General features: G+C 44.9%; 1 protein-coding gene across 8 annotated transcripts in view; it reads right to left on the bottom strand.

Annotated features, from left to right (window-relative positions):
• LOC132407461 (probable G-protein coupled receptor 82) overlaps positions 1-27,877 on the bottom strand; it is a 116,625-nt gene that overhangs the window by 53,421 nt on the left and 35,327 nt on the right. Inside the window, exon 2 of one of the 8 annotated variants that reach the window (XM_059993997.1) lies at positions 22,901-23,286. The exons of 5 other annotated variants lie outside the window; for them this stretch is intronic. The gene's annotated coding sequence lies outside the window, so the exon portion shown is untranslated. Of the gene's footprint in view, positions 1-6,155; positions 6,176-7,149; positions 7,207-22,900; positions 23,287-27,877 lie in introns of those variants that run through there. 2 more of the 8 variants (XM_059993999.1, XM_059994001.1) reach the window with 2 other exon arrangements.

Below are 27,877 nucleotides of genomic sequence, written 5' to 3'. Positions count from 1 at the left end.
CCCTATACTAACACTTCATCATGAACCCTACAGTGACTCTTCCCTATGAACCCTATACTGACCCTTCCCCATGAACTCTGTACTGACCCTTCCCCATGAACCCTATATTGACCCTTCCCCATGAACCCTATACTGACCCTTCCCCATGAACCCTATACTGACCCTTCCCCATGAACCCTGTACTGACTCTTCCCCATGAACCCTATACTGACCCTTCCCCATGAACCCTGTACTGACTCTTCCCCATGAAGCCTATACTTACCCTTCCCCATGAACTCTGTACTGACCCTTCCCCACGAACCCATTACTGACGCATCCCTACTAAACCTGTACTGACCATTCACCGTGAAATCAACACTGACACTTCCCCATGAACCCCAGACTGACCTTTCCCCATTAACCCTATACTAACACCATCATGAACCCTACAGTGACTCTTCCCTATGAACCCTATACTGACCTTTCACCATGTACCTTATACTGATCCTTCTCCCCTGAACCCAATACGGAAACTTCCCCATGAACAGTATAATGACGCTGGCCTGTGAACCCCATACTGACCCTGACGCAAGAACACTATGTTGATACTTCCCCATTAACCCCATACTGACCCAACACCATGAGCCCCATACTGACCCATCCCCACGAACCCTGTAATGACACTTCCCCATGAACTATACACTGACCCTTTACCATGAAACCTACACAGACCCTTCCCCATGAGCCCTATACTGATCCTTCCCCACGAACCCCAGACGGACCTTTCCCCATTAACCCCATACTGACCCATCACCATGAACCCCATACGGACCCTTCCCCATGAACCCTGTACCGACACTTCCCCATGAACATTATACTGACCCTTCAACATGAACCCTGTACTGACCCTTCCCCATGAACTGTATACTGACGCTTCCCAATGAACCCCATACTGACACTGACCCATGAACACTACATTGAGACTTCCCCATTAACCCTCTACATACACTTCCCCATTAACCCCATGCTGACCCATTCCCATGAACACCATTCTGACCTTCCCAAAGAACGCTATACTGACTCTTCCCCATGAACCCTATACTGACCCTTCACCATCAACCCTATACTGACTCTTTCCCATGAATCCTATACTGACACTTCCCCATGAACCCTGTACTGACCCTTCCACATGAGCCCTGTACTTACCCTTCCCCATGAACCCTGTACTGACCCTTCCCCATGAACACCATACTCACCCTTCACCATCAACCCTATACTGACTCTTTCCCATGAATCCTATACTGACACTTCCCCATGAACCCTGTACTGACCCTTCCACATGAGCCCTGTACTGACCCTTCCCCATGAACCCTGTACTGACCCTTCCCAATGAACCCTGAACTAACAACTTCCCCATGAACCCAATTCTGACCCTTCCCCATGAAACATATACTGACCCTTCCCCATGAAACCTTTACTGACCCTTACCCACGAAGGCAGTACTGACCCTTCACCATGAACCCTGTACTAACCCTTCCCAATGAACCCTGAACTAACAACTTCCCCATGAACCCAATACTGACCCTTCCCCATGAAACCTTTACTGACCCTTACCCACGAAGGCAGTACTGACCCTTCACCATGAACCCTGTACTGACCCTTCACTATGAACCCTATACTGACCCTTCCCCATGAACTCTGTACTGACCCTTCCCCATGAACTCTGTACTGACCCTTCCCCATGAACCCTATATTGACCCTTCCCCATGAACCCTATACTGACCCTTCCCCATGAACCCTGTACTGACCCTTCCACATGAACCCTGTACTGACCCTTCACTAAGAACCCTATACTGACCCTTCCCCATGAACCCTGTACTGACCCTTCCCCATGAACCCTGTACTGATCCTTCCCCATGAACCCTATACTGACCCTTCCCCATGAACCCTGTACTGACCCTTCCCCATGAACCCTGTACTGATCCTTCCCCATGAACCCTATACTGAGCCTTCCCCATGAACCCTGTACTGACCCTTCCCCATGAACCCTGTACTGACCCTTCCCCATGAACTCAGTTCAGACACATCCCCATGAACTCAATACTAAACCTTCCCTAAGTACCCTGCACTGACACTTCCACATAAACCCTCTATTTACCCTTCCCCATGAACCCTGTACTGACCCTTCCCCATGAACACCATACTCACCCTTCACCATCAACCCTATACCGACTCTTCCCCATGAGCCCTGCACTGACCCTTCCCCATGAACCATGAACTAACAACTTCCCCATGAACCCAATACTGACCCTTCCCCATGAACCCAGTTCTGACCCTTCACCATGAACCCTGTACTGACCCTTCCCCATGAACCCTGTATTGACCCTTCCCCACGAACCGAGTACTGACCCTTCCCTATGAACGCAGTAGTGACCCTTCCCCATGAACGCAGTATTGACACTTACCCACGAACACTGTACTGACCCTTCCCCATGAAACCTGTACTGACACTTCACTATCAACCCTGTACTGACCCTTCACTCTCAACCCTGTACTGACCATTCCCCATGAACTCTGTACTGATCCTTCCCCATGAACCCTGAACTGATCCTTCCCCATGAACCCTATACTGATCCTTCCCCATGAACCCTCTACTGACCCTTCCCCTTGAACGCTGTACCGACCCTTCCCCATGAACCCTTTACTGCCCTTTCACCATGAACCTTATACTGATCCTTCACCCCCGCACCCAATAGTGAACCTTCCCCATGAACCATGCACTGACACTTGCCTATGAACATTATACTGATACTTCGCTATTAACCCTATACTGACCCTTCACTATCAACCCTGTACTGACTCTTCCCCATGAACCCTACACTGACCCTTCCCCATGAACCCAGGACCGACCCTTCCCCACGAACCCTGTACTGACCCTTCCCCATGAACTCAGTTCAGACACATCCCCATGAACTCAATACTAAACCTTCCCCAAGAACCCTGCCCTTCCACATAAACCCTTCCACATAAACCCTCTACTGACCCTTCCACATGAAACCTCTACTGACCCTTCCCCATGAACCCTATACTGAACCTTCCCCAAGAACCCTGCACTGACCCTTCCCCACGAACCGTTTTCTGACCCTTCCCCATGAACCCAGTACTACCTTTTCCCATGAACCATGTACTGACTCTTCCCCATTAACCCTGTATTGACCCTTCCGCACGAACCGAGTACTGACCCTTCCCCACGAACGCAGTACTGACCCTTCCCCATGAACCCAGTATTGACCCTTACCCACGAACCCTGTACTGACCCTTCCCCATGAATCCTGTACTGATCCTTCCCCATGAACCCTATACTGACCCTTCCCCATGAACCCTGTACTGACCCTTCCCCATGAACCCTGTACTGACCCTTCCCCATGAACCCTTTACTGACCCTTCACTATGAACCTTATACTGATCCTTCACCCCCGCACCCAATAGTGAACCTTCCCCATGAATCATACACTGACACTTGCCTATGAAAATTATACTGATACTTCACCATTAACCCTATACTGACCCTTCCCCTCCTGTAAAGTGAGGCTGCATCATCAAAGATGATGGACAACCAATCAATCACAGTTCAATGTTCAAATAAATTTATTATCAAAGTACATGCAGTATATTTCAACATATATGTCCCTGAGTTTCACTTTCTTGCAGGCATTTACAGGCGAAGAAGGAAATTAAATTGAATCATGAATTGTTATTTGCCGTCAACCATCAGCTCTTGAACCAGAGAGGATAACTTCACCGAATTTCACTCACCCCAACATTGAACTGTTACTACAACCTGTGGACTTACTTTCAATATTTTTTCATCTCATGTACTCAATATTTATTGCTTATTTATTATTATTATTATTTTGCCTGTTTGTTTGTATTTACCGTGAATGCCTGCAAGAATAAATCCTGTGATTGTGTACGGTGATATATATGTATTCTGATAGTAAATTTACTTTGAACTTTGAAAGCTGCAAACCTCATGTTGAAAGCCTCTAGGGAACTTAGTGGAAAGTTCTGATTTACTGCTGGTTTCAACACTGCGTTACGTCCACAAACGGTTTACTAGCACTGACATACGTGGCAGCAGCAGAGTGCAGTACATGATTATATGATCCAATAAGAGATGTATAGAAATAAATCATGCAAAAAGGGAGCAAAATAGTGAGATAATGTTCATAACTGGTCAGAAATCTGATGGCAGAGTAAAGAAGCTGTTTCTAAAAAATGCTGAATGTGTCTTTAGACTCCTGTACCTCCTCTTTGATGATAATAACAAAACTGAAAGAAAATGGAAAAAGTTCCAATATTCTCCTTATTTGTGCCTCTTTATTAGCAAGAGCTGTACTTTTGATGATTATCTGCACAGGTTGAGGGCCTGGCAAGTGTAAAATTTATCACTTATACTGATCTTGCTGGCTGGTAAACAGGAAACCAGCATTCAGAACCACAATAACCTGTTGTTAGCAGATTCTCCATTAAGCTTCTCAAAGATTTCATTTCAGTTGATACGCTACATATATATGAAGTGGAATTCAAGGTATTCAAATAGATAATATCTTTCCAAAACAAATGTTTAAAAAAATCGCATATTCCATCTAACCTGAAGACATGAACATAATTTCTCCAACTTCCAGTAAATTCCCCCTCCCCCTTTCCTCTCCTTCATCTCCCCACTCTGGCCTCCTACCTCTTCTCCTTACCTGTCTATTACTTCCCTTTCTCTCATGGCCCACTCTCCTATCAGCTTTTCCAGCCCTTTACCTTTTCAAGCTCCTTATTTCATCCTCCCTCCTCCACCCACCTTCCAGTTTGTCCTCCTTCCCCCTCCCCCCACTTCATTATTCTGCCACCTTCCTCCTTCCTTTCCAGTGCTTGATGAAGAATCCCGGTTTGAATCGTTGATTGCTTATTCATTTCCAGAGGTGCTGCCTGACCTGCTGAGTACCTCCAGTGTTTTATTCTTGCTGCTTTGGATTTCCAGTATCCACAGAATCTCTTATGCTTAAAAAACCAAATTGGCAGGTCTCTTCAGATTTAAGTATCTTGATTATTTTGTTCAGTCCCAGGATCTGTACGATTTGTTTAGGAACTTCAGTGCTCACTAAGATGCCTCATCTTACAAGGAGCGCTGTTGTAGGATAGCAGCGTCCATCATCGAAGGCCCCCACAATCCAGGTCATGCTCGCTTTTCACTGTTGCCATCAGGAGGAAGGTACAGCAGCCTCAGGATTCACACCACCAGGTTCAGGAACTGTTATTACCCCTGAACCATCAAGCTCTCGAACCAGAGAGGATAACTTCACTCTCCTCAAGAATGAACTCATTCCACAGTCTACTGTCTCACTCTACAACTCATCTTCTCAGCATTATCTATTTATTTGTTTTGTTCGTGTTTTTTTTTATTTGCACACTTTGTCTTCTTTTGTACATTCTTCAGGAGGCTAAAGAAACCTGGCATGTTCCCTCTGTCCCTTTCCTATTTTTATCAATGCACCATGGAAAGCATCCTGATTCTTCTTGCCAAAGGATTTTGGCCCAAAATGTCAACTGTACTTTTTTCCACAGATGCTGACTAGCCTGCCGAGTTCCGCCAGCATTTTGTGGGTGTTGCCCAGTATGGCAACTGCTCTGTCTGTGACTGTAAGGAACTACAGAGAGTTGTGTATAGGAATCAACAGCTTCCCCTCTGTGGACTCTGTCTACACTTCCCAACGCCTCAGTAAAACAGCCAGCATCATCACAGACCCCACCCACCCCGGGCATTCTCTCTTCTTCCGTCTCCTTTTGGGCAGAAGATAGAAACGCTTGAAGGCACATACAGCAAGATTCAAGATAGTTTAATCCCATTTCCAGTACATAAGTGTAAAGAAGAACAAAATAGTTATTACTCTGGATCCTCAATGTTCTTGAGGCTTAAGGACAGCTTCAACTCTGCTGCTATAAGACTGTAGTCCCCTCGTACTGTAAGATCTATTCTTGACCTCACGATCTACCTGCACTGCACTCTCCCTGTAACTGTAACACTTGATTTAGTTACTGTTTAACCTTGTTCTACCTCAATTCGCTGTTATAGTGAAATGCTCTGTAGAGACGGGACGCAAAATACAGATGTTTCACCATACCTCAGGACATGTGGCAATAATATACCAATTTCCAATTACAGAGTTCACCGAGGAAACAGGCCATAACTGTCGGGAGGCGAGGGTCTGTGGGTGGAAAGAACAGCTTGCCTTGATAAGTTATGATTCTGGTCTGTCGAGCAAAGCAAGGCTTGTTCCGGGAAGCAAAGAAAATGGCTCTCGAAAGGAACAAAGCGAATCAAAACACTTCAATCGCAACCGTGTTAGGATCTTCGTCTATCACAGGAAGTGTTTGATGAGAGTTGCATAAGAAATGAGGTCAAAACAAAACTGTCATACCAAAAGATATCTAAAGTATCATCTGTGCAGCTTATCAATATCAAATAACGCAGTTTTGTACCAGAATGTTGGAGATGAATACACATACACGCACTCACACACACACATGTTCACGCACATACACTCTCACTCTTCACACTCACTCACACACATACGCACACTCTTCACACACTCACATACACACAAACACACACTCACACTATAACATACTCACACTCACATCACATCAGAATCTCCTAATGATTCATTCAAAATATTCACTGAAAAACATTCATACACCAATATTTTAATGCAACAATTTGAACATTTCACCATCTAAAGTAACAACTTAAAATGAAACACAGGCAGTACCGTGCCGCAGTCTCCGGTTCTGTTCCTGAAACTATCTGTTAGCTATCCGTAGTTAAACATTCACTCTCCGTAACTCACATTTCATATCACTTCTACACACGTTTGCAATAATTCTTCAATTTCAGTGATTAACCCATAATTGATATGCTGCATCAATCAATAATGGACACTATTAAATGATATATTATCATTATCATTTGTGTAAAAAAAATGCTTGGGAAGATCTGCATATAGTTGGGCAAGTCAAGCCTTTCGTAACCCGGGGAGGCCCTGTAAATCTATTTCACAATAACACATTTAAATGTTTTCAGTTTTGGGGATATTATTTAAAACTTTGTTGCTTAACCTTTCGCAGTCCGGGCTTGTCCTCTCCATTGAATTGAGGTCAGGCTGTACTTTTGCTGAGGGTGAAGAAATGAGATTTGATTCATCAACTCAACTCTTCTAAGCTGTTTGTGCTCGTTCAAAGTCAAAGTAAAATTTATTGTCAAAATAAGTATGTCACCGTGCACTACTTTGGGATTCATTTTCTTTCAGGCATTTACAGGAAAATAATGAATTACAATAGAATTTATGAAATAAAACAAAGACTGACAAACAACCATTGTGGAAAAAAAAGACAAGTTGCATTGCAGTTGAAGACAAAGGCTTGAAGTATTGTTTAGTGTCTGAACCACCCATTCCACAATCTCTTTGACCCACTACCGTCAGGATGGAGGTACTGGAGCATCAGGACTAGGACTGCCTGACTGGATAAAAATCTCTTCCCTCAGGTTTTGTTTGGTTGTATATATACACAGTCAGATGACAACAAGTTTGAACTTGAACTTGAAATTGTGCAACTAAAAAATAATGAGAAAATGAGTTATAGAGCTTTTGAAAGTGAGTCTGTAGGTTGTGGAATCAATTAATGTTGAGGTGAGTGAATTTATCCACGCTGGTTTAGGGGCCTTTGATAGTGAAGGAATATTGTTCTTAGGCGTCTAGAAATTTTTGGCTGAATTACTTGCAAAGATTATTGAAAGGCAAAATTCAAGCATAGTTTACGTTGGAAGTTTGTTTAAAAATCCCAAGCTTTTATTTTAAACTTAAAGGATACAGGAAAAACAAAATGAGATCCAGGGAATTACAGACTTCAGAATTCATTACACTCACATACTTTAAAGAGATTAATTTTATTGACACTTGTACATGGAAACACTGAAACAGACAGTAAAGTGTGCCATTTGTGTTAATGACCGACACTGTCCCGAGGACGTGCTGGAAGCAGCCCACAAGCGTCGCCAAGTTTCCAGCGTCAACTCAGTATGCCACAACTCACTAACCCCAACCTGTATGTCTTTGGAATGTGGGAGGAAATGAAAGCACCAGGAGGAAACCCACATGGTCATGGGGAGAACGTACAAACTCCTTACAGACAGCGGTGGGAATTAAACTCCCAGCACTGGCGCTACCAATTGTTAAGCTAGCCTTTTCATTACCATCCCATTGGATGCGCTTTAGGTTGCTCAACAAGGGAGAGACAGGTGTTGGACAGAAATACAGAAAAGGAGATGGCAGATTGGAAGCCCACCTCAAACCTTGGGCAGTTCCCTTTCCTTAGGCTGTCCAGACATACTGCTACTACTCAGATCAGGGAACTGAAGCCAAACCTCAATTCTGCCAATCTCTTCCAATTCAGCTTCAGCCTCGGCAGATAGTGAGAGGTCTGTGAGCTACAGTCACCATCAGCAGAGGATATAAAGAGAAAATCGGAGAATTAAAAGAAAGCCTCGTGGAACTTCAGCATTTTTAACAGCCTCCTGTTACTCCCGAGCACCCGTAAAGGCAATGGTGTAACTGTGAAGAGCAGTCACTTGCCCTCCTCTGATACCTCTTGCTATTATCACCACCAAGGAGGAGGTACAGGAGCCTGAAGACCCACACTCAATCATTCAGGAACAGCTCCTTCCCCTCTGCCATCATATTTGTAAACAGTCAATGAACCTATGAACACTATGTCACTATTCTTCTTTGACCCTATCTATCTATGCATCTACCATCTATGTATGTATGTATATATATTTACTGTATATATTTATTTTAAACTAATAATAATTTTTATACACTGCAAGGCTGCCACAAAATAACAGATTACCTAACATATTTCAGGTTCAATAAACGCGAATCTGATTCTGTGGGTGCAGAGGAGATTTACCAGGTTGCTGCCTGGATTTCAGAGCAGGTCTTATGATGATAGGTGGAGTGAAGGAGGATGAGAGGTGACAAGGTGATAAAAGGCATTGATAAAGAGCACACAGACAGAGGGTTTTTTCCCCCCAAGGTGGAAATGGCTAATACCAGGGGTCATAATTGTAAAGTGATTGGAAGAATGGGAAAACTGTATAGGGGACTGTCAAAGATAGGTTTTTTACACAGAGTTATGAGAGTGTGGAACACCCTCCCTGGTGTGGGGATAAAAGCGGATATACTAGGGAGATTTAGAAAACTCTTAGATAGGCACATGGATGACAGAAAAATGTAGGAGGGGAGGGTTAGATTAATCTTGGAGTGGGTTAAAAGGTCAGCACAACATTATGGGCCGAAGGGCCTGTACTGTTCGATGTTGTATTTTCTATCTGTGAACAGCAGAAGGCTGGAGAATCGGTAACATCATTCCTTTATTTAAAAAAAGGCAGCAGGGATAGGCCGGGTGACTACCGGCCGGTGAACCTTACATCAGCGGTCGGGATACAGTACGAACGGAGAGCATTCTAAGGGATGGATTCGGTGCTCATTTGCAGAGGCAGAGGCTGGATGCGGATAATCATTGTGGCTTTTTGTGGGAGTTTCACTAACTCGACTGAGTTTTTTTAAAAGGTAACTAAGAAGGCAGAGCAGTAAATGTTGTCTACATGAACTTCAGTAAGACTTTTGACAAGGTCCTGCATCAAACTCAAAATGCTGGAGGAACTCAGCAAGTCAGGCAGCATCTCTAGAAATGAATAAATAGTTGAAGTTTTGGGCAGAGACCCCTCATCAGGACTGGAAAGGAAGGGGGAAGATGCCAGAATAAGAAGGTGGGGGAGGGGAAGGATGACAAGCTAGAAGGTGAAAGGTGAAGCCAGGGGGGTGGGAGAGAGGATGAAGTGAGAAGGTGGGAGGTGATAGGTGGAAAAGGCAAAGGGCTGAAGAAGAAGGAATCTGATAGGAGAGGAGAGTGAATCATGGGAGAAAGGGAAGCAGGACGGGCATCGGAGGGAGGTGATAGGCAGGTGAGGGGGAGAGGTAAGAGGCCAGAGTGAGGGATTGATGAAGGGGGAAGGGCAGGGTTATTGTTGGTTTGGATTTCCAGCATCTGCAGCAACTCTTGTGACTAAAATGTACAAGGTGTAATTAGTAAGTGTGTGGACAACACGTAAATTAGAGGTGTTGTGGGTAGCAAGATATGGATCAGGTGTCGACAGATGGAATTTAACCCTGGTAACTGAGAAGTGTTGCTTTTTGGAGTGAAATAGAGAAAGGCCATGTACTGTAAATGGTAGGACACTAATGAACAAGGATGAACAGAGAGATCACTTCCAGCAGCACTTTGGAGTCGATGATACTGTCAATTACCTGCTGAATAGAGCCTACTCCCATTTGGATAAGCAGGGCTGCACTGTGAGGATCCTATTTTTGATTTCTCAAGTGCCCTCAATACCATACTGTCCTCATTACTGGAAGAAAAGCTCTTCTCAATGCAGGTTGGCACTTGCATTGTATCCTGGAGAATGGACTGCCTGACAGGCAGACCACAGTGTGTGCCGCTTCAGAGCTGTGTGTCAGACATGGTTGTGTACTGGCGCCCCACAGGGACTGTGTCAGACACGGTTGTGTACTGGTGCCCCACAGGGACTGTGTCAGACATGGCTGTGTACTGGTGCCCCACAGGGGACTGTGTCAGACATGGTTGTGTACTGGTGCCCCACAGGGAACTGTGTCAGACATGGCTGTGTACTGGCGCCCCACAGGGGGCTGTGTCAGACATGGCTGTGTACTGGTGCCCCACAGGGGCTGTGTCATACACGGTTGTGTACTGGTGCCCCACAGGGACTGTGTCAGACACGGTTGTGTACTGGTGCCCCACAGGGGACTGTGTCAGATATGGCCATGTACTGGTGCCCCACAGGGACTGTGTCATACATGGTTGTGTACTGGTGCCCCACAGGGAACTGTGTCAGACACGGTTGTGTACTGGCACCCCACAGGGGAATGTTTCTGACACGGTTGTGTACTGGCACCCCACAGGGGGCTACGTCAGACATGGTTGTGTACTTGTGCCCCACAGGGACTGTGTCAGACATGGTTGTGTACTGGTGCCCCACAGGGGGCTACGTCAGACATGGTTGTGTACCGGTGCCCCACAGGGGACTGTGTTAGACACGGTTGTGTACTGGCACCCCACAGGGGACTGTGTCAGACACGGTTGTGTACTGGCACCCCACAGGGGACTGTGTCAGACACGGTTGTGTACTGGCGCCCCACAGGGGAATGTTTCTGACACGGTTGTGTACTGGCGCCCCACAGGGGGCTGTGTCACACATGGTTGTGTACTGGTGCCCCACAGGGACTGTGTCAGACACGGTTGTGTACTGGCACCCCACAGGGGAATGTGTCAGACACGGTTGTGTACTGGTGCCCCACAGGGAACTGTGTCAGACATGGCTGTGTACTGGCGCCCCACAGGGGTCTGTGTCAGACATGGCTGTGTACTGGTGCCCCACAGGGGCTGTGTCATACACGGTTGTGTACTGGTGCCCCACAGGGACTGTGTCAGACACAGCTGTGTACTGGTGCCCCACAGGGGACTGTGTCAGACACGGTTGTGTACTGGTGCCCCACAGGGGACTGTGTCAGATATGGCCGTGTACTGGTGCTCCACAGGGACTGTGTCAGACACGGTTGTGTACTGGCGCCCCACAGGGGGCTACGTCAGACATGGTTGTGTACTGGTGCCCCACAGGGGACTGTGTCAGACACGGTTGTGTACTGGCACCCCACAGGGGAATGTGTCAGACACGGTTGTGTACTGGCACCCCACAGGGGAATGTGTCAGACATGGTTGTGTACTGGTGCCCCACAGGGACTGTGTCAGACACGGTTGTGTACTGGCGCCCCACAGGGGAATGTTTCTGACACGGTTGTGTACTGGCGCCCCACAGGGGGCTGTGTCACACATGGTTGTGTACTGGTGCCCCACAGGGACTGTGTCAGACACGGTTGTGTACTGGCACCCCACAGGGGAATGTGTCAGACACGGTTGTGTACTGGCGCCCCACAGGGACTGTGTCAGACATGGTTGTGTACTGGCGCCCCACAAAGGACTGTGTCAGACACGGTTGTGTACTGGCACCCCACAGGGGAATGTGTCAGACACGGTTGTGTACTGGCGCCCCACAGGGACTGTGTCAGACATGGTTGTGTACTGGCACCCCACAGGGGAATGTGTCAGACACGGTTGTGTACTGGCGCCCCACAGGGACTGTGTCAGACATGGTTGTGTACTGGCACCCCACAGGGGACTGTGTCAGACATGGTTGTGTACTGGTGCCCCACAGGGAACTGTGTCAGACATGGCTGTGTACTGGCACCCCACAGGGGACTGTGTCAGACATGGTTGTGTACTGGTGCCCCACAGGGAACTGTGTCAGACATGGCTGTGTACTGGCACCCCACAGGGGACTGTGGTGGCTCCTTTCCTGTTTACCCTGTATTCCTCATACTTTAAATACAACATTGAGCCACGTCATCTGCAGACATACTCTGATAACTCTATAGTACAGGTCGATAAAGGAGGATGAATACAGGGCCCTGGTGGAGGACTCTGTCACATGGTGCAAGCTGAAGCATCTGTATCTCAACATCAGTCAGACAAAGGAGATGGTGATGGACTTTAGGAAGTCTAACCCTGCACTGCTCTCTGTTACTATTACTGTTACTATGTGGACATGGTGAGGACCTACAAGTACCTGGGGTGCACCTGGATGACAGACTTGGGCGGAGCACCAGCACAGAGGCTGTGTACAGGAAGGGCCTCTACTTCCTGAGGAGACCAAAGTCCCTTGGAGTATGCAGGCCTCTCCTTCACACATTCTACCAGTCTGTTGTTGCTAGTACAATCCTCTATGTGGTGGTGAGCTGGGGCAACGACATCAAAACGGGTGATGGCAACAGGCTGAATAAACTGATTAGAAAGGCTTGTTCTGTTATAGGAGTCAAACTGGACACACTGGAGGCTGTGGTAGATCAAAGGACCCTCAGGGAAATCCTGGCAATTCCGGACAGTGTTTCTCACTCCCTGCATGCCACCTTGGCTGAACAGAGGAGCACTTTTAGTAACAGACTAAGACAACTGCACTGCTCCAAAGACGCTATATGAGGTATTTCTTACCCTCTATAATGAGTCAACCCATAGCCAGGGAAGTGATGACCCCCCCCCCCCCCACTCCTGTTAGATGCTTTATGGTAACTTATTTTTTATTCTTTCTATTTCTCTTCTAATATTTATATCTGTGCACTTGTAAGGCTACTGTGACACTGTAATTTCCTTTGGGATCAATGAAGTATCTGTCTATCTACACCACTCAGCTTACATGGTCATGTCGATTGTATGAGGCATTTAAATAAAACCGAAACCAGCTTCTTTTTAATCCCAGAGGGGGTCTGCCCTGGGATGGAGGACTGTGTTTGTGTTTGTGGGTGGGTGGGAGGGTGGAAAAGGGGCTCATTTGTTGTTGTTATGTTGATGTGCCGAACATTGTGGGCTTGCCGTGTTGGCAGCTTTCCGACGCCCTGAGCTGTAATAATATCGTGCGATCCGCCTGGCTGCCGTGATATCTGGACAATGTGGAGAGTAACTGCTCACGGCTGTAATGCCAAAGGTATTAGACTCCCCGAGAAGGAGACCATCGCTATGGTTATACATTTTGACTGTAGTATTCTGAATGTTGGTACAAATAAGATTACTCAGAACCACCCGATTGGACAGATTACATCAAGCATGTAGAGCTGATCGGCGTAACACACACAAAATGTATTTCAGATTTCCAGCATCTGCAGATTTTCTCTTGTTTTAGTGCTGATTGCAGGTTCACTCACACCCACAGAATAGAAATGGTTAATACAAGTCTTCGCATTGTTTGTTGGTTTACAAAAGCTCTAATTGTCTACCTTAACCAGCCTGTGCCAGGAAGCAGTTGGTTGCAAAACAAAGAATGTCAATTTTCTCAGAAAACAATTCAAAAGAGCAAGTTCAGCAGGAAAATGCACCAAGTGGAGGCTAACTCAACACAGATTATCATCTTCAATCCAATCCCTCCCACTCTATCATATCCAAAACAACAGAACCCCGGAACACTGAGCTGCCAGGCCTGTCTCTCCTGCTACCAAGTTTCACTAATGGATGCAATGTCATAATTCTACATGCTGATCCATTGCCTTAAATATCCACCTTTTCTACAATACTCCTTGCTTTGAAATATACACAGCTCAAAACATTAGTCCCACAATGCTCAACCTTTTGACTTTGTTGGTGGGCTTAACGACCTCTCCACTATCTGTTCCAGTGCTCTGGTTCCCATCCCCCAGCAACTCTAGTTTAATCCCCCCTGTCCCCTGACCCCGTGCAGATCTAATATCCTGCTAGGTTATTAGTCCCTCTCCAGTTCAGATGTAAATTGTCCCTTCTGGAAGAGAGCCCAATGATCCAAACATCTGAAGCCCTTCCTTTTGCATCAACTCCTTAACCACATATTAAACTGTATAATCTTCTTATTTCTGGCCTCACAAGCTGTGGTGAACTACATATACCTGTCTGGACACTCCTCCTGCTGACTGCTCCTATGGCTCCTCCCATAGACCCCTGTATAAAGGCGATCAAGGCCTGAACCCGGCCTCTCAGTCTCCAGGACGTAGTATGGTGGTCACTCACTGCTTGTTCCTTCTTCCAGTCAATAAAAGCCGATATCTCGCCTTACATCTCAGAGTGAGTTATTGATGGTGCATCACTAGCATGTGGCACGGGTAGCAATCCTGAGATCACAACCCTGGAGGTGCTGGCTGTCCTTTAATTTAGCATCTAACTCCCTGAACTCACTTTGCAGGACCTCATCACTTGTCCTGCCAATGTCATTAGTACCAAAGTGGACAACAACCTCTGTCTCATCACTCTCCCACTTGAGAATGCTGAGGGCTCGATCTGAGATATCCTGATATCTCGGGGGAGAGAGGGAAACAAATCTCTGGGAATCTCATTCTCACCCACAGAGCCTCCTTTCTTTTCCCCTATCACCACAGCTCACCTCTTCTCCCACTTCCCTTCTGAGTCACAGAGTCAGATTCAGTGCCAGAGACCCAACTATTGAGACTTTCCTCTGTTAGGTCATGCTCCCTCCCCAACAGTATCCAAAGTGATATACCTGTTGTTGAGAGGGGTGGCCACAGGGGTATTCTGCACTGGCTCCTTAACCCCTTTCTACTTCCTGACCCTCACCCAGTTTCCTGTGGCCTGCATCTTGGGTGTAACTGCCTCCCAGTATATCCTCTCTATCACCCCCTCAGCCTCTGGAATGATCTGGAATTCATTCAGTTCCATCTCCAACTCCTTAACGCAGTGTTAGAAGCTGCAACTGGATGCTCTCTCCTCAGGGACATTGGAGTACTTGACACATCCCATGAGATGATCATTCCACTATCCTCTCTGGTATAACCAACTGCTCTAAATGTGCATTAAGAGAGAAAGAATACCTACGGGCTACAGCTCTCCTCACCAAAGCCTCAACTCCGCACTCTAACACTGGCCCACTCCCACAATGGTCGCTCCACTTAAACCTAACTTATTTTTCTTGGTCCTTACCGAGTGCCTAATTATGTGCAATCCAATGTCTCCTTGGGAACTGCGGTGCACAGAAGTGTCTCCATACCTCTGGTGCCAAGATAACATGTCTTTATTGGCTCCAATAATTAAAGGCTATTCTACAAGTTTGAGTTTATATTTAAAAAGGAATTCATTTGACTCTTGGAACAGATCAGTGTGCTGTGGACAAGTTTACATTAAAGATTTAATGAAAGTCATCAGCTTTGCTGACCAACGTTAAGGTGAACGTAAAATGCTGTAACTGAAGGTCAGAAGGCAAATGCATGAGTCAAAGTGCCTGGCCTGGTACAGGTCTGTTCACTATAAATTTAAACACCAATGATGAAAGTGTTTGTTGGTAAACCAGTTTACCAATTGCTCCCACACAGAGAGCCCCCACAGGAACCAATATGGAAATGATTATCTACCCTGGTTTGTATTCATTTCGGTGTTCTAGGTGCGGCAGGCAAGCTCAGCACCCATCGGTAACGCCTTTGGTTCTACCTTTGTGAATCACCGACGTCCTTCTGATGAAGGTGCTCACACACTGCAGCTGGAGACACACTCCAGGATGCTCATTGAGCATTTCTTCACAATACTGTCTGGAGATCAGGCAGCCACAGCGTTAGGTTCCTGCAGAAAGCTTGTTGCTGAGCTACACACACCCACACCACCAGGTTGAGAAGCAGTTATTACTCTTCAACCATCAGGCTCTTGAACCAGAGGGATAATTTCTCTCAGCTTCACTCACCTCTTCACTGAGCTGCTCCCACAACTTACGGACTTTTCATCTCATATTCTCAATATCTATTGCTAATTTATTATTATAATTAATATTATTTCTTTTTCATTTTTCTGTATTTGCACAGTTTGTTGTCTTTAGCAAATTGGTTGTTTGTCCATCATGTTGGGTGCGGTCTTTCCATTGTGATTCTATTATGTTTGTTATATTTCCTGTTAATGCCCACAAGAAAATGAATCTCAGGGTTGCATATGGCGACACTTATATGTTTTGATAATAAACATACTTTGAACTTTGACATTTGAGCTTTCTCTGCTCAGTTTTGGTATATCTGCCACCCATGCCTCAGGTGGGACTGGAAACTACAACTTTGTGACTCAGAGGAAACTGCCATTTGCCAATGCATTTGCACGCTGTGTCTGAAAAAAACATCACGGCAGGACCATTGTCTGGTGGCAAAGCAGCCTAGCGGCTGGTGTAATGCTATCATAGCACCAGCAACCGGGGTTCGATTCCTGCCACTGTCTATAAAAACCTGTGTGTTCTCCCAGGATGGTATGGTTTCCTCCATGTGCTCTGGTTTCCTCCCAGATTCCAAAGAGGTACAGGTTAGGTATGTCTTTGATTAGTATGTAATGGGCATGATATGATGGTTCTGGAAATGTGGGAGCACTTGCAGGCTGCCCCAGTCTCGGACTGTGTTGGTTGTTGACACAAATGACACATTTCACTATATGTTTCAATGTTCTGACGTACATGTGACAAATAAAACTCATCTCTTTAAAGAATGCAAGCATAACAAATTTGCAAGTCTGTAATTACCCAAATCTCATTTTGTTTTTCCTGCAAGTTTATAATTTTAGCTCAGACTGTGTGACCCCATTCCAGTACTAATGTGTCCATTCTGCTGTTACTTACTTTCTGTCTCTGACTGCAATCAGTTATCACCACATCAGCAGCCACAAAACTCACAATAATAACCCAAAGCCTTTCACCTCAAAAGCATCTTCTAGCAAAAGAAAAGGTGTCGCTGATGGTGATTTGATTAGAGATGGGAAAAGGAAATCAGGGCCTTGATTCCATCAGAGTTTCATCTGAAATGCTAAAAGAAAAGCAGTGATAGCGTGCTGGGGAAAAAGGGGCAGGAAACCCCCAGTAAAGCTGTCAAATCTATCTAACTCTCTTTTAAAATGATAGACACATTTAACATCAGTCAGGAGCTGGTAGGGCAGGGTGGGTGGGTTCTCACATTGATAAACAGCTGCCTGCAATGTGTAGGGTGATGGAGCAGCCTCACAAACATCAGACCTGCCAGTCTCCCCACATAATGGAATGTGTCAGGCCTGCACAGGCAGGCACCTCCCAGTCTCCTGCCACTCATTTCCAATCCATGACCTGCAGCCTATTTAAACCCAGCTCTCATCCACAGTCCCTGTTCACTCATTGGACCAGCCAGCCTCAACCAGGCTCTATAAGGCACTCGTGAGACCACACTTGGACTACTGTGTGTAGTTTTGGGCTCCTTATTCTAGAAAGGATATACCGACGTTGAAGAGGGTTCAGAGAAGATTCACGAGAATGATTCCAGGAATCAAAGGGTTACTGTATGAGGAACATCTGCCAACTCTTGGGCTTTATTCCCTGGAGTTCAGGAGAATGAGGGGGGACCTCATAGAATCACTCTGAATGTTAAAATGCCTCAACAGCTTAGACATGGCAAAGTTATTTCCCATGGTAGGGGATTCTAGGACAAGAAGGCACAACTTTGGGATTGAAGGACGTCGATTTAGAACAGAAGTGCAGAGTAATTACTTTAGTCAGAGCATGGGAAAATCTGTGGAATTTGTTGCCATGAGTGGTTGTGGAGGTCAAGTCATGGGGTGCATTTAAGACAGAGATAGATAGGTTCTTGATTAGCCAGGGCATCAAATAGTATGGGGAGAAGGCAGGGGAGTGGGGATGACTGGAAGAATTGGATCAGCCCATGATTGATTGGCAGAGCAGACTCAATGGGCTGAAAGGCCTACTTCTGCTCCTATATCTTATGGTCTTAGTGTCTTATTAACCAGCTGCTCCTGGCCTTCAGTTACCTTTTGTTAAGTATCTGTTCACTCTTGCTTTGTGGCCCCATGGCTTGTTGTTTTGCAGTTTATTAGTAAAATATCATTTACTGTTAAATCATCTGCTTTAGGGTCAAGTCTCTTCTACATTTCCTGAGAGGATGGGTTAACAACAATTGACCCAGCAGAGTATGCTCAGCTGAAGGAAGTTGTCTGTCGACAGGAGCACACAATCTTGAAGCAGCAGGAAACCATTCATCTGCTTGCCACTCTCAACTAACTCTCCATCTCGATATAGCTGTCTGCCTCCTCCCTCAGCGACTCATATTCTGGTACCTGAAAGCTGTTCTGTTTCTGGATCAAGCCACCTCTACACCTCCCGGCGTGAAGCAGCTAGCAAGGTCAGAGGATATCGCACAATGAACTGAGATGCCTGCTGGGTCATTTACAATCTTAGACATTTCCTCCCCCAGGCAGTTAACTTGATCAACCATTCTCATTAGCCTCTCCACCACCCTCCTCCATCTACTGCCCCTGTCATTGCACTGCACTGTAAACACTGTAAAGCACCGTTTATAATGCTGTTTATGTTGCTGGGATTCATGCACATTTCATTCCATTTATTGCTAACCTTATGTAATTATTTATTGAGATACAGTGTGGAGTCAACCCTTCCAGCCCCTGGAGCCACACTCCCCAGCAACCCCCCAATTTAATACTAGCCTAATCACAGGACAATTCACTATGTCAAATTAACCTACCAACCTGTACGTCTTTGGACTGTGAGAGGTAACCAGAGCACCCGGAGGAAACACATGCTGTCACAGGGGACACATGCAAACTCCTCACAGGCAGTGGCGGGAATTCAATTCATGTCGACTGTACTGTAAAGTGTTGTGCTAGCCACTACACAACCGTGCCGAATCATATCATTGTTTAGAATTGCTGAATGTTGCTGTGTTTTATTGCAAGTTGAAAGTTGATCCTTAATTTGATGCTCCCTCTCAAAATAATCCTTTAGCCCGTTCCTGCAACAATTCCAGACCCTACTGCTCACTTCCACACCAACTCTGAATGTAACCTGCTGAGATTCCAGGTGCAAACATGAGGAAATCTGCAGATGCTGGAAATTCAAACAACACACACAAAATGCTGATGGAACACAGCAGGCCAGGCAGCATCTACAAGGAGAAGTACTGTCGATGTTTTGGGCCGAGACCCTTCGTCAGGAGATTCCAGGTGCTGGGTCAGACAGTTAAACCATTTTTTATAATGTAGTTTACATTGTAAATACGTGCTGCTATTTATGTAAATATGCACAAAATGAATCCCGGGGTCGTATATGGTGACATATACACAGGCTGACCACCAATTTTCCAGAAATTGATGGTTTGGCACCCCTTTTAATCTGAATGATCTAGTTTACTGGGTGGCCCCCAGATGCCACTGTGTGCAGCGCACACAGCGCTATCTATGGCGAGACTCTTTTTGACAAAAGCACACTTTTAATTATTTACTTTGCAGTTGTTGGGGGTAGTCCCAATATTTTGCGCTTATTTTACATACATTTAACTTAGCTATGACTTCTAAGATAAGTGCCTTGATGTTTGATAAAGTGCCTGAAGAAAAGCTTGACAGTGATTTTACAGGATTTCGTGTACAAAGGAGAAAGTAGTTACCCATGATTTGCTTGCGTATGCAAAAGAAGTGCTTTCAAAGATATAGCAAGCAGTCTTAATGAAAAGAATCTTCGTGACAGGATGACTGTCGCAAGGAAGCACCTGTTGTGCATCACCTTACGGACAGGGAAATTACAGACCGTGATCTAAATGCTGATAAAAAATAGTGATGTCAGCCATGATAATGAAACAAATAAAACTAAAAGATTTACTAATTGATAAGTTTAATTGAGTTGTTGGGTGAATTAATCAAAGGGTTAGAGAAATGTATCTTTATGATTAAACAAGAGCTAATGAATTTTTATTTGATGCAAGAAAAATTACACAGGGAGAGATCAAAACACATGGAACAACTTCGCCTGGATGAAATGTTTAAAAGACAACAGGAAAGCAACGTTCTTTGTAAGCACAGTAATTAATAATTTTACATTTAATGTTTGTTCTATTAATAATCCCTTTTAAGCTTCCACAGTTCATTTTTGCTATTATTATTTCATGACCTCTCGTAATCCAGCAAAATCATTATCTGGCAAAAACGTTAATCTGGCAAGGCTCAGGAACCAAGGGTGTGGAAAGATCAGTTGTAACCTGTGTGTACTTTGATAATTAATTTAATTTGACTTTGAATTTTATGCCATATCTGTACTTTACCCTTTAACTTTATTCTTTATATAGGTTGAATGTTGTTTGCGATGCATGCAGTACCCTGACCAACACACCACAGCAAATTCCTAATGCATGGAAAAGTAACTGGGGAATAAAGGTGATCCTTGATCTTTGATTTCAGAGTACGGTTAAGAGTCAACCATGTTGCAGCAGAGAAAGGCAGATCGCAGCATCTGCACTCTCCTGAGTGTCATCTGTGTTGCTGTGTGTTAGAGTTGGATGTTGGCCAGACCAAGTGAAAATGACAGCTTTCCTTCCTTCCCTGACACACACTGGTGGGCTCGATGGATTTGGAACATCTGCCTCTGACTCATTAAAACAGCCCTCTGTAAATTTAACTTAGTAGCGTGGCCACAAAGAAACCATACCCTGTTTTATATATATCTATATCCGTTTGTTATACACACTCAGTGGCCACTTCATTAGGTACACCTGCTGTTAATGCAAGTATCTAATCAGCCAGTCATGTGGCAGCAACTCAATACATAGAAGCATGCAGACATGGTCAAGAGGTTCAGACCAAACATCAGAATGGGGAAGAAATGTGATCTAAGGGACTTTAACCATGGAATGATTGTTGGTGCCAGACAGGGTGGTTTGAGAATCTCAGAGACTGCTGATCTCCTGGGATATTCATACACAACAGTCTCTAGAGTTTACAGAGAATGGTGTGACAAACAAAAAATATGTAATGAGCAGCAGTTCTTTGGGTGTGAATGAGAGAGGTCAGAGGTGAATGGCCAGACTGGTTTAAGCTGACAGGAAGGTTACAGTAACCCAAGTAACCGTGTGTTAAAACTATATGATCTGCAAAAGAGCATCTCTGAACAAACACATCGAATGTTGAATTTTATACTTACATACATACAGAGAGAGTAAGAGAGAGGGGGACAGAGTGATAGAGAGAGAGAAATATATGCTTAGTTTGTTAATAGATTTTGTTTTACTTTGAGTTACAGCTTTACAGTTAAAAGATTAGTACTTCTTTCCATGTTGCTAATAAATCTCCTAATTGAACAGTTTAACAGTGAACCAGTCATAATCAACTCAAATGTCCAACCCATATGGTAGTGTCCACCCACCAGCAACAGAGAGCAACTATGATTAAACCTGGTCAAGTGCAACCTCTCTACACATTTCACAATATCAGTTGAAACATCAAGAAAATGCAAATGCTCTTTACATCTGTCCAAAGGATATTCTTACCCAACAAAGTTTAACTGACACTTCCTGTCTTACTTACAGATTTAATGGTATATTTCATATTCAATTCTGACTGAATTTTGGTGGAACATTGGTTTGTAAGAACTAAGTAGGGAGAAAAATACAGTTTATGGTAATAAAGTCCTGATGAAGGGTCTCAGCCTGAAACATTGGCTGTTTATTCCTCTCCATAGATGCTGCCTGACCTACTGAGTTCCTCCAGCATTTTGTGTGTCTTGCTCTGGGTTTCCAGCATCTGCAGAATTTCTTGTGTTTAAATAAAATTAAAATAATATTTTAAAATTCTGATAATACACCACTAAAAGTCAATTCTGGACTAGATATTAAACTTCTGTTTGCATTTTCAGAATTTTAAAGGTCTTGTGGTGTACATTTAAAAAAATTATTGCACAGGGAATTTGCTTATGCTACAAAGCAACTCACCAACCACTATCGTCTTACAGGGTGCAGGAGGTAGAAACACTTGCTATATTTAGCTAAATAACTATTGAACACTGCGAGGCTTAAAGACTGATTAGCAATAAGTTAAACGGGTGAACCGTTTCTGTCAGAGCTGCTCACGCTGTGGTTAAGCTTTGAAGAAACGGTTGGAAAAAGGCAGTCTGTGCCAGCAATTGCAACCAATGTAGTCAAATGTCACTAGGTTAGATACTCCAAATATACAAACGAAAATCTGCCTTTCTATCTGCAGATTTATCTTTTACTTTACAGAGATATTCCAGTGCACATAAATATATTATACTGTTAGACTTTTGCAGATGCTAACTTACTAAGATAACCAGGTTCTTGCACATTCCCAGAAGCAATTGATTCTGGGATGTTGAATCAGGAGAACAGAGATTTATACTCACCTTCCACTAAACGTTTTTACGGAGAGATTATTGGAATCCGATGTGCTGTCCAAGCTGTTGGTGGAGGGTTGATAACTCTCTCACTCAAACTGAAGTTCTTTTGAAATGTTTCCGGTTGCTGTTTCCTCTCGGGTTTCAAAGGAGCCACCAATCTCATCCTTTTATATTTATAAAATTAGACAACTCAAATCATAGTTCACCTCACAACTTTTGTTTTGCTAATTGGGGTCTTATGTCAGTCATAGTTCAGCAGCTGCATTCCCACTGCTGAGGCAGAAGTTAGCTGCTTTGAGTCCCACAGAAGCCTGAGCCCAGGAATCTGGGCAGAAATTCCCATCCAATATTCCGGAGGCAACGAGAATTCCCAAAGTATCAACGGCAGCATTCTTGATCAGAGCGTTTCCACCAAAGGGAAAAACATTAGTACAGGGTGTTGTTTAGAAATAAGAAGGTTAAAGATGATCTTTCTTTGTCACATGTACACCGAAACAGTGAAATGTGTTTGTGCCAGCGACCACCACAATCTGAGGGCAGCCGGCAAATTTCGCCAGCTTTCAGCGCCAACATAGCATGCCCACTACTTACTGACCCTAACCCTGACCACCTGTCTTCAGACTGTGGGAGGAAACCAGAGCACCACATGGTCACAGGGAGAACGTACAAACTCCTTACAGGCAGCAGCAGGAATTGACCCCAGGTTACTGGTACTGTAAAGCGTTGTGCTACCATTTCACTCCTTCCACTCAGCCATGTTGTCTGTGCTGGTTAACAGTGAGCTCCCTGTCGCAACCCTTCTCCTAGCACTGAGCCCATAGTCCTGCAGGCCATGGTTTGAGTCCAGGTCCTGGTGTGATTTAAATACAGCAAGTGCTTCTATCTCCTGCACCCTGTCAGTGAGTGAGCTCCTGACCCACTGTCCTCTTGGTGAACAAAGTGTTCCCTCATCTCCTCTCTAATCCACTCCTCCATCGTTTTAAATCGATATCCATTATATCAGCACACACAAAGCACTGGAGGAACTCAGCAGGTCAGGCAGCAGCTATGGAAATTAATAAACAATCGACGTTCCAAGATGAGACCCCTCACCAGGACTGGAACGGAAGGGGAAAATGATCCTATCAGATTCTTTCTTCTTCAGCCCTTTACCTTTTCCACCTATCAACTTTAAGTTTCTTACTTCATCAGCACTCCCCCACCCACCTGGATTCACCTAACACCTTCTAGTTTGTTCTGCTCCCCCTTTGTGTGTGTTGCTCTGGATTTCCAGCATCTGCAGGATCTCTTGACCTTATCCCTTTATATCACACTGCTTTTGACCCCTCTGCCAAAGGAATTACAACTTCCCTAGCTATTCTAACCCTTGCTCCGCCATAATTTCACACACATTGCCACAGCAGCCTTTGCCCAAGAGAAGAGAACCCCAGCCTATTTAATCTTTCACCCCATCTCACTTTTCCAGTGCCATTGACATCCTCGTAAATCTCCTCTGCACTCTGACCAGTGCCGTTAACTCTCTGGCGAAGTGGTGCCCAGTACACACCTCTGCAGCTGTGGTGTTGCATTTAGCATAACCACTTTGTGTCACACACAGAGTCTGGGGCCAAGATCTGGAGGTGGCCTGTTCTGGGGTTTGAGGCCTGTCTGTATGAGGGGCTATGAGGGATTGCTGTTGTCGTTGCTACTTAAAGGCTCAAAGTAAATTTAACATCAAAGTATATATATATGAATTGAACTGAATTAACTTTATTTCTTACATCCCCCACATACACGAGGAGTAAAAGTCTTTATATTATGTCTCCGTCTAAAGGTGCAATGTGCGATTTATAGTCACTTATAATAAATACGTACTATGTACAACAGGACAGTCAATACGTATAACAGAAATACAGCATGAATTTATCAGTTCTGATGGTCTGGTAGAAGAAGCTGTCCCAGGGCCAGTTGGTTCTAGCTTTTATGCTACGGTACTGTTCCCTGGATGGAAGCAGCTGGAACAGTTTGGGGTGACACGGGTCCCCAGTGATGCTTCTGGCCCTTTTTACACACCTGTTTCTGTAAATGTCCTGATAGTGGGAAGTTCACATCGACAGATGTTCTGGGCTGTCTGCACCACTCTCTGCAGAGTCCTGCAATTGAGGAAAGTACAGTTCCCATACCAGTCAGTGATGCAGCCAGTCAGGATCCTCCCAATTGTGCCCCTGTAGAAAGTCCTTAGGATTTGGGGTCTCATGCCAAACTTCCTAAAGCGTCTAAGGTGAATATGTCTCCGTATATTATGTTGGGATTCCGTCTTCTTTCTTATTTTTATTCCGAGATTCTGCACAGAACAGGCCTGCCACTTCAAGGCCTGCTGCCCCAAGTTAACCCGGGCCTAATCACGGGATCATTTACTATGACCAGTTAACTTACTAACCGGTAAGTCTTTGGACAGTGGGAGGAAACCCACGCCCACAAGGGAGGGAGTGTATAAACTTGCTTACAGAAGATGCTAGAATTGAACTCTGAAATTCAATGCCCTGAGCTGTAAATGGGTGGAGAAATGGATTAGGGGGGCAGATGGGGGGGGGGGGGTGGGGGAGAAAGAGGAGGGAGTTATCATGAACCAGAGTATCAGCCAACCAAGAGTTGCCAGATTAGCAGAGTTCACCACTGCTGAATTTTAATTCTGTATCACTGGTGTGTGGGGTGTCCAGGGAGGGGTAGCACCTCTGATAAATAGACAATAGGTGCAGGAGTAGGCCATTCGGCCCTCAAGCCAGCACCGCCATTCAATGTGATCATGGCTGATCATCCACAATCAGTACCCTGTTCCTGCCTTCTCCCCATATCCCTTGACTCCGCTATCTTTAAGAGCTCTATCTAACTCTTTCTTGTGTTACGTACTCGTGACGTGACAGTGGTACCCTTGTCACGTGACTGGGGTTGAAGCTATACTGGACTTGAGGTAATGGTCTTGTGATGGTGGAGTGATGTCATTTTCCCGCCAGTAGAGATCATGTGACAGGTTTCTTTTTACAGGGTATAAAAGGAGGACCCCTCCCTGTGAGGAGGGGCAGTTTGTGGCTGGATTTGCCATGTTGACTTCATGCCACTGCGTGATTTAATGTGATGACGCAGTTTAGTTGAAAGATGAAGTTTTATCTAATGCCTAAAGTTTAAAAGGTCAATGCCAGCAGTTTCTTTACAATACTGCTAGTTGAGAATCAGTGGAGAATGAAGATCGGAGTTTGGGAGTTAAAGATCGAGGAGAATCTATTTCGACGGTGAAATGGGTTCGACCTTGTTTAATCCTAATTTGGAAGGAATTCATTGACTGTTCTTGTGTTAATCTCTGCGGGATAGCAGAAAAGATTGAGGACAGTGTGATAAAGGAAAGGTCAGTGCCTTTAAGCCATTACGTTTCGTAAATTCTTCGTGGGAAAAGTTCGACTTCGGGGACTGAAGCAAAGCGATGTGAAAGAGAATTTAAATTGTCTTAAAAAGTCTCTCCCTTAAATGGACTGTGAGCATTTTGAACTTGTGGCAATACTACTTTAAAGAACTGTTTTTGCAACATCACTTTAAGAACTGTTTGAGCTGCATCGCTTTAAGAACTGTTTAAGCTGCCGCACAGCAGCTGATTTCCGGTTACGTTAGTGCTTGTATACTTTTGGGGGGGTTTGTTTTCAGTGTTTAATAAACGTGTTATTTGTTATATAAACCCTTGCCTAACTCATGTTGCCTGAATTGTTGCCTGAATACGTAACACTTGAAAGCATCCAGAGAATTGGCCTCCACTGCCTTCTGAGGCAGAGCGTTCCACATATCCACCACTCTCTGGGTGAAAAAGTATTTCCGCATCTGTTCTAAATGGCCTACCCCTTATTCTTAAACTGTGGCCTCTGGTTCTGGACTCCCCCAACATCGGGAACATGTTTCCTGCCTCTAGCGTGTCCAATCCCTTAATAATCTTATATGTTTCAATCAGATCCCCTCTCATCCTTCTAAATTCCAGTGTATACAAGCCCAGTCACTCCAATCTTTCAACATGACAGTCCCGCCATCCCGGGAATCAACCTTGTGAACACTCCCTGCACTCCCTCAATAGCAAGAATGTTCTTCCTCAAATTTGGAGACCAAAACTGAACACAATACTCCAGGTGTGGTCTCACCAGGGCCCTGTACAACTGCAGAAGGACCTCTTTGCTCCTATACTCAACTCCCCTTGTCATGAAGGCCAACATGCCATTAGCTTTCTAATGCTGTACCTGCATGCTTACTTTCAGTGACTGATGAACAAGGACACCTAGATCTCATTATACTTCCCTTTTTCCTAACTTGACACCATTCAGATAGTAATCTGCCTTCCTGCTCTTGCCACCAAAGTGGATAACCTCCCATTTATCCACATTAAACTGCATCTGCCATGCATCTGCCCACTCAGCCAACCTGTCCAAGTCATTCTGCATTCTCCTAACATCCTCCTCATATTTCACACTGCCACCCAGCTTTGTGTCATCTGCAAATTTGCTAATATTACTTTTAATCCCTTCATCTAAATCATTAATGTATATTGTAAATAGCTGTGGTCCCAGCACTGAGCCTTGACGTACCCCACTAGTCACTGCCTGCCTGCCATTCTGAAAAGGACCCGTTAATCCCTACTTTTTGGTCACTGTCTGCTAACCAATTTTCTATCCATGTTAGTACCCTACCCCCAATACCATGCGCTCTTATTTTGCCCACTAGTCTCCTATGTGGGACCTTATCAAAGGCTTTCTGAAAGTCCTGGTACACTACATCTACTGGCTCTCCCTTGTCCATTTTCATAGTTACATCCTCAAAAAATTCCAGAAGATTAGTCAAGCATGATTTCCCCTTCGTAAATCCATGCTGACTTGGACCGATCCTGTTACTGCTATCCAAATGTGCCACTATTTCATCTTTTATAATTAACTCCAGCATCTTCCCCAGCACTGATGTCAGGCTAACTGGTTT

The sequence above is a fragment of the Hypanus sabinus genome, chromosome 18 (assembly GCF_030144855.1).
Source record: "Hypanus sabinus isolate sHypSab1 chromosome 18, sHypSab1.hap1, whole genome shotgun sequence".
Lineage (NCBI taxonomy): Eukaryota > Metazoa > Chordata > Chondrichthyes > Myliobatiformes > Dasyatidae > Hypanus > Hypanus sabinus.
This window is presented reverse-complemented; position numbering and strand designations above follow the sequence as displayed.